Source organism: Anopheles coustani, chromosome 2 (assembly GCF_943734705.1).
Source record: "Anopheles coustani chromosome 2, idAnoCousDA_361_x.2, whole genome shotgun sequence".
NCBI lineage: Eukaryota > Metazoa > Arthropoda > Insecta > Diptera > Culicidae > Anopheles > Anopheles coustani.
The window spans coordinates 43,298,196-43,313,654 of record NC_071289.1 but is presented as its reverse complement, the minus strand read 5'-3'; positions in this window follow the sequence as shown (position 1 = coordinate 43,313,654).

The window sequence follows — 15,459 nt, the reverse complement described above, 5'->3', positions numbered from 1 at the left end:
TGATGAGAAAAAAGTTGACCAATCTAACTGAAACAACCAAAACTTTAGCTATATTGTCGGCTATACCATTCAGTTTTTGTGAGACCTTCATGACCAAATGCTACTCCGTTTGGGCGTCAAAATGTTAGACTAGGACCTACCTATAAGAGTTGTGAATGGTTTTTTTGTTTGATTATAGTTGAGAGGCATAAGGAGGGATATCAGTGCTTCTTCATTCACCGGAAGTCTAGACAGAAAGAACAGCGACTTTGCGCACAACTTTCTCGCTGATTTTCAGGCACGATAAGGCGTACTTTGGTAGTTTATAGACCCCAAAACATTTTAAATATACTGTAACACGTTTCAAAAGAAACATAAAGTACCAGTTTTTTTCCACTCGTTGCCGTCTAGCTTCAAATAAGCTACAACATCCGTGATGGGCACGTTGTCACGATTTTCCGAAAACATGTTTGACAGGAGCTTCGAGCCATTTTGTTTTACTAATTGGCCTCGTTTAACACATTTGTTTAACAACTTTTGGCCTGAAGAACGGAATGTTTAAGCAAGTTATGCAGCAGAAAAATCTAAAAAAAAACTGAGTTCGGCGGAGAAAAATTGTCTCACAACATAAAAAAAGTTCATTTCACGATAAAGCTGGAAGTTCCAACATATAAACTTAGTTAATGTTTTGGCCACGGTGGATTTAATTCAAATGATTCAGTTTCAGTTTCAGTTGTCAAACTTGTTCAAAATTTAAAAGAAATGCTATTCTTTTCTTTGCTTTCAAAAGAAGTGTCTGTCACCTAGGTCTGGTGAAATAAAAGTAAATTAAATCTAATAAATATATTTCTAGGGATTGCTATATTTATATTGATTTATCCATTAGTTCCATCCACCCCATTACGAGTTTGTTTTCGTAATATCCCCGACAGAGGAAAGGGAATCGGTTCGAATTAAGACATCGAGTGCGGGGCAATGTGGTCCGCTCTAATGGCCAATTTCCCGCGGGAGAGTGTTGCCGAACGATAAAATATGACAAACGATCAAATGCATTTGTTGCCTTCTGCTGAGGCCGTTTTATGTATTGGCAAGTGGTTTTTTCACAAACGGTGCATGTTTGGAGATAAAAGTTTGCTCTAAAAAATGTTCTTTTATTGCTGCCGCTATCGGAAATCGCACGTTTTGCAGTCTGACAGTTTTTCCGAGAAAAGGGGGAATGAATGAAGGGGAATACCTTTCCATAGATGTTGCTTTACCTCAGGATTAGTTGTTGGTCCTTTTTCTTTTCTCAGCTTTCTCTTTTCCACTCAATCACGCGGAGACATCGGATTCATGTTGGCTTGGCGAATGTCTGTTTGCCGTTTGGTGTTTTTCCAGCCGGAAAAACCCCCGAAAGACCCCTCTCACTGTACCGAAGAAACCCGACAGTTGTTGCAGTCGTAAAAATGGTACTATCCTCTTAAGGACGATTATTCCCGATTCCGACGCCAACGAGGGCGATGGTGGGGATGATGATCCTACTTTTCTTTATTCCAAGTCCTTGCAAGTCCCCCATCTCCATTTCTTGCTTTGCCCTACGTGGAAACACCATGCTCATTGCGGCGTTTCTGTTTTTCACTTACGTAGTTGCAATCTCTCGCACAGAACTTTCCACGGGCGGCACACACTTGTCTCGCAGGGATTCGATGGTGTCACTAACAGGTTTGAGTCATTATGCAAATTATTCGTTGGGTTGCCTTATTCGCTCGAGGGGAGATTTTTGTTTTGCTAGGCTCCCTTCAAAAAGGATAATAATGCACGAAGCGATGGGTATGTAGAAAGAAAAATTTCTTCCCCAGCCATCCACTATAATCGAAGAGAATTGCCAGACGTTAAAAATATGCTTACAAAGACAGGACGACGAGGGCGTTTAGCGTTTGAATAATTAATTCCCCACATTAACAATCATAATCTAAAGAAACACTTGCTTACCTTTCAAGCTCTCGATGGCAGTTGGGCGCAGTTTTTCGCAGAGGTCCTTTTTCTCCAGCAGCAAAAATCCCTAAAATCAAGTTTTTCTCACTTGAATTGCTACAGACCTTCTTGCCGGAGGTGAAACCGTCGAGGGTTTTATTCCATTGCAAAACTTCACCCGCATTCCCCAGGAAAATCCAAACACAGAACCCAAATCCCGCCGGGACGGATAGTTTGAAGGCGTCAGTGCGTAAATCTCCGGAGTCTCTTAAAACGGCTGGGGCGACTTTCCTTGACGAGTTTTGTCCTCTCCTGTTGTCCTTATGCGTTTCCATCCCCGCATGATCCTTGTGGACGTGGAAACCCTCGGTTGCATATTTTACAACTTAATGATAAAAACCCATTTTCTATGAATTATGGTACGGGTGTGAATTTGACGTTTGCAGCTTATGCATACACGAAAACGGTTCCCTCGCGTTCGTCAACAACGACGAGGACGACAACGCAATGGGTAATTTACTTCCAGGAGGAGGAGTAACGGAAAAATAGTATATGGAAGGAAATGGGAAAAAGCGTAAACTCACCCATCGAGGGGCCGGACGGAATGGATAACAAAGCACGAGAATTTGTTTGTCAGGCACAGGCGGAATTCCAAATGGTGTTTTCGATTCCGATTCTTTAATTCTCGACTTTGACCGCCCACTCGATGGAGTTTGGAGACTCGGGTCTGCGATTGTGGCTTTACCGTTTCAGAATTGGGTGTAAGACTGAAGATTACATTCCAAAACCGCCCCGATAAATTACGTTTCTTTCTGTGAGGACTTTTCGGCTTTCCCGTCTTGCTCCAAATTTCTGTACCCTACGCTCAAATCCTAGAACGAAAAGCAGCATTAGCTGACTCGTGCCATTTATTGTGTTTTGTTTATGCACCATAAAGTTATTTCACCCATTCTAAAATTGGAAATGTTTCCACTTTTGACCAAATCGTTACCATACATTTTTGTAATTGTGTTTTATTTACTACACTAAATGTTCACCTCATTACGCCTCAAAGAAAGTTGTGGTGATTTTCCCTCGTTTCGTGGAAATTTGTAGCCCTAGCCCTAAAGACAATTCATTCGCTTTGTCCTTTCTCAAACTGTAAACGGCTGGACCACTGTAGCGTTAATCAAAAGGACCCAAGTTAGGATGAGATAATGAAAGGATATGTAAGAAAGATCCTAATAATTTTTCCGTGTCGCGTTGGTATATAAATCCTCTCTCAAAACATTAACGTTCTATTGTTTTAAATTTCACAAGTTGTCACACTAATAAAATATTGTATACTTACATTTCTGAACACTGGTTTTACTGTTCTTCTTTTTCGTTTTGGCGTAACAACCGTGTTCTGTCATGCCTACTCATAATAGGGTTACTAGACTTGCTCCTTTCGTGTACGTGGATGGTTAGTCCTCTTGTATAGGGTAGGGACCGGTCTCGGTTGAGATTTGAACCCACAACTGGTTTTACTATTGTAAGATAAATTGAATGTTAAAGTACAAACATTGATTTTATCATCTTTCATTGTTGTTTACTCCTGTCTCGCAGTACAAAACTAACAAAAATATAAAAAATATGACGAAACACTGTTGAAATTTTCATTTTCCTTGACATTAGTTGACCATGTGATTGAAACCAAATCAAACAATTGATAGAAGTCACAATTTCGCAACAAAACATTTCTCACTGGCTCAAGACCAACATATTTTTTTCGAAAAGAATCGGAAATACCTTCGATTGGCAAACATGGAACAAGAAATAGAAAATAAAAGCTCATTTCATGGTGCCATTTTTATTGAAACCGTAACTGATTATAACTGTACCAAATCCACTATTATTTATTCTCAAAACAGATAACGGTAACAGGAAAAATACACTGTACCTTGTTTAAGTTTAAAATAGTTTGAATAAAACTGTGAGAAAATCACCCCTCCCTCATTATATGAAACGCAGGCATGAGCCAATTAATCAGCACTCAAAGTGCAAGGTAGGATATATACCAACCTGGCACCAGAAAACCACTCGATATCTTTTCAACCAATCAAAACATAATTTAACGCTGAAGTAGCATCGTCTACTATTTTTTATAACTGCCACAAATACTTTCCTAACCGTGTAGAGCAGTCCAAAAGCTTTGTATACCTTAAGATCCGATAGTTGGACAAAACAGCCAGTTCATCCCGGAACGTCGAAGTCCCCCCACACAAGGTAAAGCCCAATGTTTTCTAACGTTCCGTACCGTGTATTTGGGAAACACCATGCTGTTTCCATGCTGTCCGCAGTCCGTCAGCAGAGTCCGTCCATAACTCATGAGCGTGATAAAGTTTAAACGCGTAAACTCCGTGACGTGCTGTTGAGTTTGGTACCCTCTTCATCTACTAAAAAACTTCAAACTTTAGGACTAGAGAAAGAAGAGCAAAAGAAAACACAGCCAACGCAAAAGATAAAGTTTCACCAATTGATGGAATCTTTGTTCATTAGGTTGGCCCAGTTTTTCCGAGCTCTTCTATCACTTCGGGGTTTGTTTAGCATTTTTCGTTCGTCCTGGTTAACAAGTCCCCCGAAAAATATTTCCAACGTCAGCTTCGGGGGGTATCTGGTCTTGGGAGGCTGTGTATAATATAGTTTGGTCTAACACTTTTTTTTAAACTCGGGCATCCAACCCAAGGCCCAACCAAAGCATTGAATCTGGACCGGTGTCGCACCAGAAAAAAAGAAAAATCATTTCCCACTTCAAACCAAGCTAACCGTTGCGGTTTCAAATTTCACCCGGCCACTAGATGACTTTTTCCTGAAAAGTGTTCGTGCCCGGTTGGCAGAAGTCAAACATGCCACCGACAATACTCGCATGATGCACAAGGAGACGAGAAAGGAGGCAATAGCTCTGGTGTCCTTCGCAAACGCTTGACCCTTGCTAGACCTTTCCTATCTTCAAACTTCATCATCTTAAAGGTGCCCTGACGCTGCAGCAGATGTATTTCACAAGAGTTTGAAGGATTCTCTCATTTAGGGTGATACAACATTGGATTATGGAGTGAAACGGATTGATATCATCGTGTAGATACTAGATAAAAAAAATCAAAACCACCTATTAAAAAAGAAGCAACACGTTTTATTTTGCACTGGATGCCGATAAGATGCATAATTACCTGAAGTTTGTGTTCCAAATGCATACAACGAGTCGGTTTGCATTTGGAAAGTTGATGTTAATGAGTTTTATAGTGTGCGCAGATAGACCTGCAAAAGTTTTCCGCTAGAGGAGAGGCTTTGAAGGATCTCTATCAGGTGTGGTTTGAAATTGCCAACACAGCAAGCCGTGGATTCATGAAGCAAGTAGTCAGCAGCGACGATTTATGGATCCATTAAAAACTGTAGTTTTTGCACCAGATAAAACAAAATGACGATAAATGAAGTAGTAGTGGTTGTGGTTGTATTTGTTGGTTTTCTTATGATGCCTTATTCATAGTCAAGCGGACGAAGCTACTACATGTGAGATTGTATCTACCATGCATTGACGGGACACTTTTCAACAGAGATGTGTTTTTCTTTCCAGCGGTTTTTGTTTAACGAACGAAGCGGTATCAAATGCGCGGAAGCCATCACTGATCCGATCATTTAAGATACTTCACCACCTCACTTCCCTGAACCGTATTCAACAAACTGTCTTTGCATCTAATGCACCTGCCCCTTTGATTTTTACCACTGTTTGAAGACAACTTGTAGATAAACTATTCTGGAAGAAACGCGAAGGCGAGCGTTGTGAATGCCACTACAAGTCTCTCGGGGAACAAAGATCCAGCTGTGGAAGAAGTTTCAACATATATTTCCATACGAAAACGGTTCGTCTAAGCGTAAACAGTGCACAGTGCTCGGAAAAACCTAGCCGAAAGTCGCACGGCGGATCCACCTCAAAAAGGTGAGTGCATGAGTGGCTCGGTTTCGAACTAATATTTTTGCACAAATATTTACGCTCCAAATGTGTTACGCTCCAAGCGTGTATGTGGAACGAAAAAACTGCCAACAACATGCCAAAAAAGAAACCGGGTTGCGGTTATGATGCAGAAAAAGAACATCTTCTACATGCTGCGTTTTAGAAAAACATCTTTTCATAGGATAGCGGTGCTGAAGGGTAATTTTGATAAAAGCCTCATTCTCGTCGTTCATCACTGCACCCTCCGTTCATCTGGAGGAAGGGGTAAGCTGTGGATGAAACGGGCTTTTCATTTGCACGGCATCATTTTTATGTCGCTTCGGCGGCTGCAAAGTGCAGTTTTCCTTCGTTGCATCCTGGAAGAACAGTAGATCTTATTTTGTTGAAGCGTGTAAAGATTCTCGCTGTTCATTGTATTATTTTCCTTTCAAACATGGAACAAAAACTAGGCCGCCAATGTTAGCAGTGAAGAATAATGTTAAGAAAGGCAAAAAATGAGTTCGTTTGAAAGACATTAACAAACATCCAGCCTGTTTCGAAGAAGAGCGCAAAGAATTTTACTATTTCATCACGTTTAACGAGTTAGGTTATCCCAAAGAAAACCTTTTCAGAAACATTGTTTTACCACTATTTTATGGTTTCCAAAACCAACATTTTATGTTTTAACAATCTAATAATCTGTAGTGCTTATTTTGTGTCCCGTGTTAGTATGCTCACTTACCTTCGTTTTTCCTAACATAACAAAAACAGAATATTGTTGAGGAAAAATAATATGAAGAAGCTTTACAACCGAATCATTTAACAAGTTCAAATATTCAGAAAAAATTGAAAAATTGAATCTTTTTTACGAATGCATGGTCAAATTTACAAATTTCTTGTAAATGTTTCGATTTTACCTACTTTTGGAGCGTAATATTCGAAACGAAAAAAGCTTTGAAAAACAAATGTTTCATGTATTCTTATATTCCATGTTTTGTCGAACCTGTGGATTTTAAATTATTTAAGTTCTGCAGCCATGGGACATATTTCAAAGAAATTATTATTTTTTTTTTCGAATTAGACCCATCTAATATTACCAATACATACATAATAAATGTATAATAACAGGCTAGATATTGTTACAATGAAATATTATTACTATTATTAATTCATTAGCAATAATAGTACTGATAATAATTCCTTATATCGACATTCAAACATATGCTCTATCGTGAAAATTCCATGCTTCAACAAACCCAGTAGTACGTTTCGATGTTTCGTCTCTCGGTAAAATAATGTCCCGAATCGTAAAGAGGCCTCCTTCCCGTCATCAAAGCACATGAACGATCATAAAGTGCGTGTTTCCGTTAATTGCCAGTTGTTGATGTCTGTACTCTGCTCGTATGTCCCATTTGGCTTCCCCTTGGATGCGATGGGGAAGGAGAAGCTACTTTTGTGCCACTTGTTCCCATTACCATTACACTTTCAGGACATTGCTGGTTCCGTTTCTACGGCCTGGAGGAAGTCGTAGGAAGGGGAACGAATTCGGGAGCAATAATCTCTGCCAGATCCTGTCCCCAAATTTCCTATCATCACCATCATCATTATTATCATCATCGACATTGAGCACCGGATCTAACACGTATTGGGTTAGTTTTTGGGCAGCCAGAAGGTGATATCGATTTTGGTGAAAAGCAGGAGAAAAAGGACTGCTGAAGAGAGGGTAGGAAAGGGATCGTTGGTCTGCACGCCGCTCGCAGCTCCAACGTAGCCATACCTCCCTCGTATAGTTTCTTTCTGTTACATTTGTAGATACACACATAATGATACGCTTTTGTATGTACTAAATCCTGTGGTTCACCCATCAAAACCATTTTACACGTTCCGGTGTCTTCCCAGTCCTTTTCGAGTAGCGGAACGAATGGAAGCGTAAAGGAAATTTTGGAGGTTGGGAGGTTCCACGGGGGGTTGGGATGAAGAACGCATCGTCCGAGCAGGCGGTGGCAAAATTAAATCGAATCGCAACATGTATTTAATTATGGTCATTCTCGGCCAGACGAAGAGCACACCCACACTATCTCAACTTAACTTACGGTTTTCCGCATCGAAGGTCGGTAGCATGTCGAAATTGGTCCTCATTCGCATCTCGGAAGCGTCCACGCGATGAAAATGAAAGCCGGTTGGCATCCAAAAACCGACACCACCGTTGGTCAACGAGCCAAACCGAAGTCGACTGAAGGAGAAGTCGACTGAGTTCCCGGCATGGAAACGATGGTGGGAAAAAGCAATACACTTTTCCGCGTCTGCAACATCGGTGCCAACATGTGCCATCTACGTGGACACTAGTCGCGTCACAAATTCGCTTCCAAAAACCCATCGTCCGCTGATGGTTTCATTCTTTCTCTGGTTTTGACTGCTAATAGCTTTGGTCAATGTTGAACTGTGGAGTGATGAGAGGTAGAGGGGAAACATACTCTGATATGCCTGTTTCAATTCACCTGCACTTCACATCTCTATCACTGCGGTGTGGAAACTCGATGAAAATTCAACTCAATTTAACGTCGGTTGTTTTTCCCGCGTTCGCGTCAACGATCCATTTTCGGTCCCAAAATGATGCTCGATCGAACATCGTAATCGAATTTCGTTTACCTGTGCAATGCGTGATCCACATGCCGTAGGTGTACGGAAAATGGCAAACCTTTTCCCAATACGTGAGCAGGCTAGTGTCCACCGCGTGATCTCGAACATGTTCGTGAATAATATTTCACCGTGCGATTGTAAATATGCAATAATCGGGATAATAAAATTACTGGAAAATATGGGTACGGATACAAAATACACAACTCAGTACTCCTGGTTTCCACCACATCTGGCTTCATTCGATTTCCGTCCCTCCCGAGTCAACGATGCCACTGGACAAACGACGAGATGGAAAATCGAAAATGCCCTCCGTTTGGAAATGTTTCCGGTATGGTAGTGTATTGATAGCGTTGATAATGATTCGAAACATAAAAACCCCTCCTCAGTCTCCTGCTCCCCAAGATGAAGAGTGGAAATCGATTTTCCTTGTCCGAGCCGGTGGACGATAATGACAAAATGGATGCAGAAACACGAGGCAAACCAAAACGGGCCGCCCCTCGTCGTTGTATGGTGTGAGGCTTCCGATTTTTATGAGTTTTCCCTGCAGTTCACTTCCGGAGAAGTATAATGAGGAAAATGTTTCCCAAACATGTGGTTTCGCTTCTGGAGCTTTCCAGTTTTTTATAAATCATTTTTGTTGCGCTAGTCTTTTCCATGTGTGGCCTTGTTCATGAAGAGTTTTTTCGGTGAAAATGGAAAACATCCTTTTTTTCTTGATTATTTTCAGCGTGTTTCTGTTAAACTCTGTACCGTAATATGTTCCACTTTCGTGGGATTTATATGGATACAAAAAAATGCATGTTTCGTTTTAACCTCCAGTCGCGGACTCGCTTTCGGACCTTAAGGTCATTAGTAAATCGTTTATATACCCAATATGTTGATATTGATATACTCTATCCATTTTAAGCCGTTTAAGAGCAGCTGGTAATATTGAAATGTGCCGCAGTGTTATTTTATTGTTGGACACTAGTATGAGCATCGTAATTCGTACGGTGTTTATTTTTTCTGTCTGATCTAAAACGTGTTTAGAAATAACAACTTGTTATAAACTTTATAGATTTAAGGAGTATTAAATTCCGTAAAATAGCTTTCTTTTAAATAATATTATTAATTTCATTAGCAACATCTATTTATTCATCAACACATTAAAAAGGCAAATATCAACCGCAAACTTGGCTATCGGCGGAAGCCGCTACATAATTGACTCTAATGGAATTTTCCAGTGCCGAGCCTCATAAATGCTTCATTTTCTATTCTAAACAGCATCCGCCCGCAGCACCTGTCGGGAAGTTTTCCGACCCCGAATTAAAAGGCCCCACAGCGTTCCAACATGCAAGCATCCTGCAAATGAACTGCAGTTCCGCGCAGAATGAAAGCCAAGACCGAAAACGCTCATTTCACCCAGCGGAGATTGAGTTAACAGTTGTGTATAATTTTAGTACAGCACACATCAATTTGTCTCCCGAAAATTCGCATCCCTGTGTGGGGATAGAAAGCGGTTGTTGGAAAGCGACTGTAGCAGAGGACTGCAGTGGTTTCAAAGTCTAAAATGGAACGACACTCGTTAGAGTGTGGAGTTTCGAGTCGTTTGAAAGCACACCGGACATCCGGCTTTTCGTATTCGAATGTTCTCGGGGTAACACATGAGTTTCTGCATGCTTTCCCATGGCAAACTTTGGCATATAAAAAACTTCAACTCCAACAAATACATGTCACTACGGATGAATGGACAATGCCAGAATCCAATATTATACTCGCGAAGCTAGTGCCCTGGAAAACTCAACGGATGCCTGATTGGTTCAATAGTATGTTTTTTTTCAGCCGGATTGTTTGGAATGGAGTAATTCATTGCGAATGTTTTACGCTTGGATTTTCTGGAACTCTGGTTGTTTTATCGCTTTTTTGAAAAGCAAAAGCAATATGTGTAGTCTAAATTGAGAGGGCTGTTATATGAGCATTCAAAATTTTTATATGTTTGTTTAATCGTCTGTGCTACGATCTTCGGTTATTGTGCCGGTGATTCGTTGTTTGAGCAAAATCGCTCGGCCGATGCTCCGATTGCCTCATCTTATTTGCTACCGTTCTTTTCATGCGATATGTATGAAAATGTTTATACGTAAAAAGTTTTACGACAATCATTTCCTGTTGTAATGTTGCCACCCATTCGCATTGGTTCATTTACTTTAACACTAAATCCTTATACTTAAAATAGTTTTGAGCGTTACTTAGCGTTTTTTTTCGTTTGACGCGTTTTTTCGACCATGCGTTTTTCGACCGTCGCGCCCGCCACAGCTAAAATCAAACATGCGATGGAAACACTCTCTCTCTCTGAATCGTTTTCAGCAGAACATCAAGAGCAAAATCACAACAGCATAACACAAAACCTCTGTGTCTTGAACGATAAAGTTTTCATTTTCACTTAAGCACAAGTTTTAATGTATTTTAGAAAAAACTTTTGTAAACAAAACCTCCCGTCGTACGAATGAACAACTTGGAACTGCATTGACAGCTTGCTTTGATTTCCTTTGTAAAGGTAGGGTAATGTAGACCAGTTTCATGCAAATGATATTTTTTCAAGACACTGACAGGGCCAAGGTATGTCCATCGTTTCAAGGTAACCTAATTTTTAAATCAACATGTTTTGTTATCAAAATAGGTAAAAAAAATGCTTTTATTGCACCTTTAGTGCTTAAAAAAACTGTTTGCTTTATTTTTGTTCATCGATCATATGGTGATTCTTTTATCATCGAAAAATAATAGATACGTCAGCTGTCCCAACCTTGGTTATTTGATGCAAATATCAATTTCAGGCAAGGCCCAAGGTATATATTATGTTTCAAGGTAACTTTATCAATAAAATCAATAATTTTTGTGATCAATGTGTTCTAAAAATGTCAGGATTTTTAGTTTAGCAAACTATAAACTGAAGAAGCGTGGTTTTCATATTTTCATTTGATGAACATGCAATGATGCTTTTAGTTTCGAAAAATAAAGATATTTCGACTATCCTAACGCTGTTTATTTTTTGAAAACAACTTTATCCACGCAAGGTACATGAGCATTCAAAAATTTAAGGAAACTTTATGATAAAATCAGTAATTTGGTTATCCATTGGTGGGCCCAAGGTGTGTATAGAGTTGTAAGGTATCTTTGTAAAAGCACATTTTTTGTTTTCAAAAAGATGTGATGCGTTCCGTAAAAATAATGTTTATGCGAACAACAATCTGCAGAAACACGATAGTAATCGGTTTTACTTTCTATTTCAAGTAAATATAATGAGCAAGTGAAACTGATCTTGTGCAAACCCAAGGTGTACACAGCATATCAAATAGAGATAGTGGAATATCATCATGAGTTTTCAATAAAAAATGGAATTGCAAGGTGATTTAATTTTTTTGTCATAATTTTGACATCTTGATGCAACAGTTTTGACACCTTTGAGGAGGGCTGGAGGGTGTATATATTAGAAAGTGAAGTCGTCCAGAGTAAAATGACATTTCATGACTTGACGTAACACTGCTGTTGGTATTGTTGTAAGTTTTGAGTGAGTATTGGACAAGGTTTGAGCTTATGACATATCAATACTCAAATATGGCACACCTGCCACAGCGACGTAATGTCACCTTCTATATATATATACCTTGGGCTTGAAAGCCAAAAAAAAGTGAAATAGAGACATGACAGAGAAGAAGGAGCAAGAGGGAGAGGAAGTCAGATAGACTGGGGAAGCAGGAATGAAAGAAAAATAGAGAAAAAGAGAGATATATATATATATATATATATTGTAACGTCCGGATCGAACGCCGGCCGTCGAATTGTAGAAACCTTATGATTATGAACCTTGTAAACCTATATGAACCTTGTAAATCGCGTATCCGGTCAATTGACATGTGTCAATTGACCGCATGGTAATGAAGTATCACTCTAAGGCAGCGCTCTGTGAACAGTCCAACAAACACGACAAACACGACACTGTTCGAAGGGTGCTCTGCGAATTGTCGTGAAGAACTGTCACTCATCCCAGCAGCAAGGTAGCAGAATAAACAAGGTATATACAGTTTCACCGTGGGATACAGCCCTGCACGACAAAATCAAACTGTTTTGTTCTGTGTCGTGTTTGTCTGACATGTTCGATGCAGGTTGACAGAGCACCTCCATACGATTGCTTGGGTTTGATCGTTTTTTTTTTGTCGTGTTTGTCGTGTTTGTCTTGTTCGATAGCTCACAGAGCGCTGCCTAAAGCAACCCGTAGACGTTGCGAACTTGTACGCGCGAACAATTTGACAACCAGGCATTGCCTATGTAAAGGAAAGGAAAGGAAGATATAAGAGGATAAGGATATAAAGCACTCTTCATCATTGACCGCCGACGAGGTCGGACGTGCCCTAGTTCCTTGTACATATTTTCCAATACATTTTTTCAATCATTGTACAATTTTTTAAATTTTAGTATTCTTCCATTTGTTGATTAAATTTTATGTGAAATGAGAAGCAAGTATTCGTAAAATCTCATCCAACAATGAAGATATTCCGTAAGATAAATTCCCCGGATTTGGAATAATTTTTTTTAAATAAGTGCCCTACACTGTTAACTTCTGTTTATTTTGCACCACATATGCAATAAAATTCATGTTAAATGTATAATTTATTGTAAGATCAATTGTTTCTTTTAGCTACATTGTACATGGAATTGTTTAGCTTTCAACAATCAATAATGTGATAACTTTTTCTTTTCACTCTTTCGCAAACATACCCATAATTCGTCTGGGAAACCTTAAAACTCTTGCACACCTGAGCAATGCCTGCCAAGGTAATACCAAAGCAATACTTGACAACCTCTGTTTTTCTGTCAGAATAGCTTACCTTGGCATTGCTCATGTGTAAAGTATCAGCGCAAGTTGTCGACAAGTTGGCGACGACAACATTGTTTTAAATTTCATTCTATACTCGTTTTTACATTAAAAATAAACAACACCAGTTGTGTTTGAATGCGAATGGTTGTTTATGCTTGGTATACTGGTTTGTTTACCATTTCTGTACTAGGTAATATTGAATTGTCAAACATTGGCGAGGTTGCAACCAAAATTTTTTGGTTGAGCAAGATTTGGTTGCAAACTTTTCCGACAGATGGCGATACTATAGAATCTGCATATTGGCAGTGAAAGTTGGCGCCAACATTGGCAATGTGTGCAAGAACTTTTACATTTTGAGGCACCAAACTTATCTAGATGAAATTTGAGGCTTCAAACTAATCTAGTTGAACTTTGAGGCACAAAACTTATCAGAATCGTCAAAGATGAACGAAAATAACGTTAGGTTAAAAACGGAAAACTTTCCAGGAGGGTTGCGAAATGCTGCGTAATATTTCATATCAATAATCTTCAATTCATTCAAACTGTCAATAGTTTTAAAGCATGATAATATACCTTTACAAAATTATGCTGGAAGTGAAATTCCGGTCATGATAAAAGAAGTTACAAGCACTCAAAAGGTTATGCAATTTTTTATATTTTTATAAATCTTTACTTATACGGACTATTCCTCAGAACCTCTTAGAACAAAGGCTATAATATTTGGGTCATTTCTTAGTTTCAGCTTGAAGTTTGAAAAAAATATTTCACTTTGTTCAAATCCAAACTTGATCTTTTGAGTTTTACACCGGCTTCATTGTGCATATGATTAAGATGAATAAAATACACCCCCTAAACGCATCCTTTTCCAGCATATTCCGCCACAGACAGACTATTTGAACTCATTCGTTGAACGTTGGCAGGGCGACAACAGGAAACATCGTGAGAAAGTGAAGTGACACAATAATGCATGAGGCTTATGTCGCCTCCTCGAACCCCTCGCTGGTGCCGAAAATGTCCTGACAGATTGTGCGAAATTGACTACGTGTTGCTTGTCGTTGCCTACAAGAAAGGGCGCCAGGTTAAGAAAATGAAATAGAAGATCCGAGAGGATTCACAACAGATAACCGCAAACGTTTTTATGTAGGTTTCAAAACTCTACGTCGCTAAACGGTCCTTTTTTTTCCTCTCCTCTAGTTCCAACTAAGCGCATTTCATACGCAAGGATGCAACCGAGGACTCGAAACCCTGTCGGGATAACTGATAAAACCGGACAATTACTTCATGAATATTTGATAAGATTCTGCATCTCCATTGAGCGTTAGATGCGGCTCAAAAAGATATGCGACGAAAAGTAAGGGGACCTCTAGCACCCTACTATTTCGTCAATTCCGTACGTCGTTGTTCCCTTTTTGTTGTTTAATCTTTGACTGCGCACAACAACGACACCTGCAGCTTGATTGTATAAATTTCTGTAAATAGTTTTTCCGCTCTTTATATAGAGTCAAGCCGAGGGTGAAAAATATATCCATCTGTTAAGGGAGGAAAGTATGAAGTACCACCCGTTGGGAACAACTCCACCGAGTATTAAGGACATACATTTTATATTAAAAGCCATTGCACTGGAAATTGTTTTATGGTGAAGGAGGCGCCAAATTTTGCACGATGACTTGTTGTTTTTCACTGCATTTGGTTTACCATTGTCGTCAGTTATGGAATACAAAGAATGGATCGCTCAGCACAATCGACAGTTAATATTGAATGACTGCGAAGAGAGAAATCTCTTTTATATTTTCTCCATAGTCAAAAAGCGCCAGATAATGTTGAAGTAAAAATCAGGTTTTCTGATGACTCTGATACAAATTTTGCATTATAGTTTTTCCTGTTACTTTCTTTGGCCTAGAGTTTTCCTGTTGGATTGCGTCTGCTTAAAAATGTGCTGATAAGGTTATAGCATTTTCATATTTTCTTAACCCTTTCTCTAACGATTTACACCAATGGTTGGCAGTTGGAATGGACAGCAACAACCCTGCAATAATTCGTGGAAAACGTTTTTCACTATCTTCATCCATTCAACTGCCCTGTCATC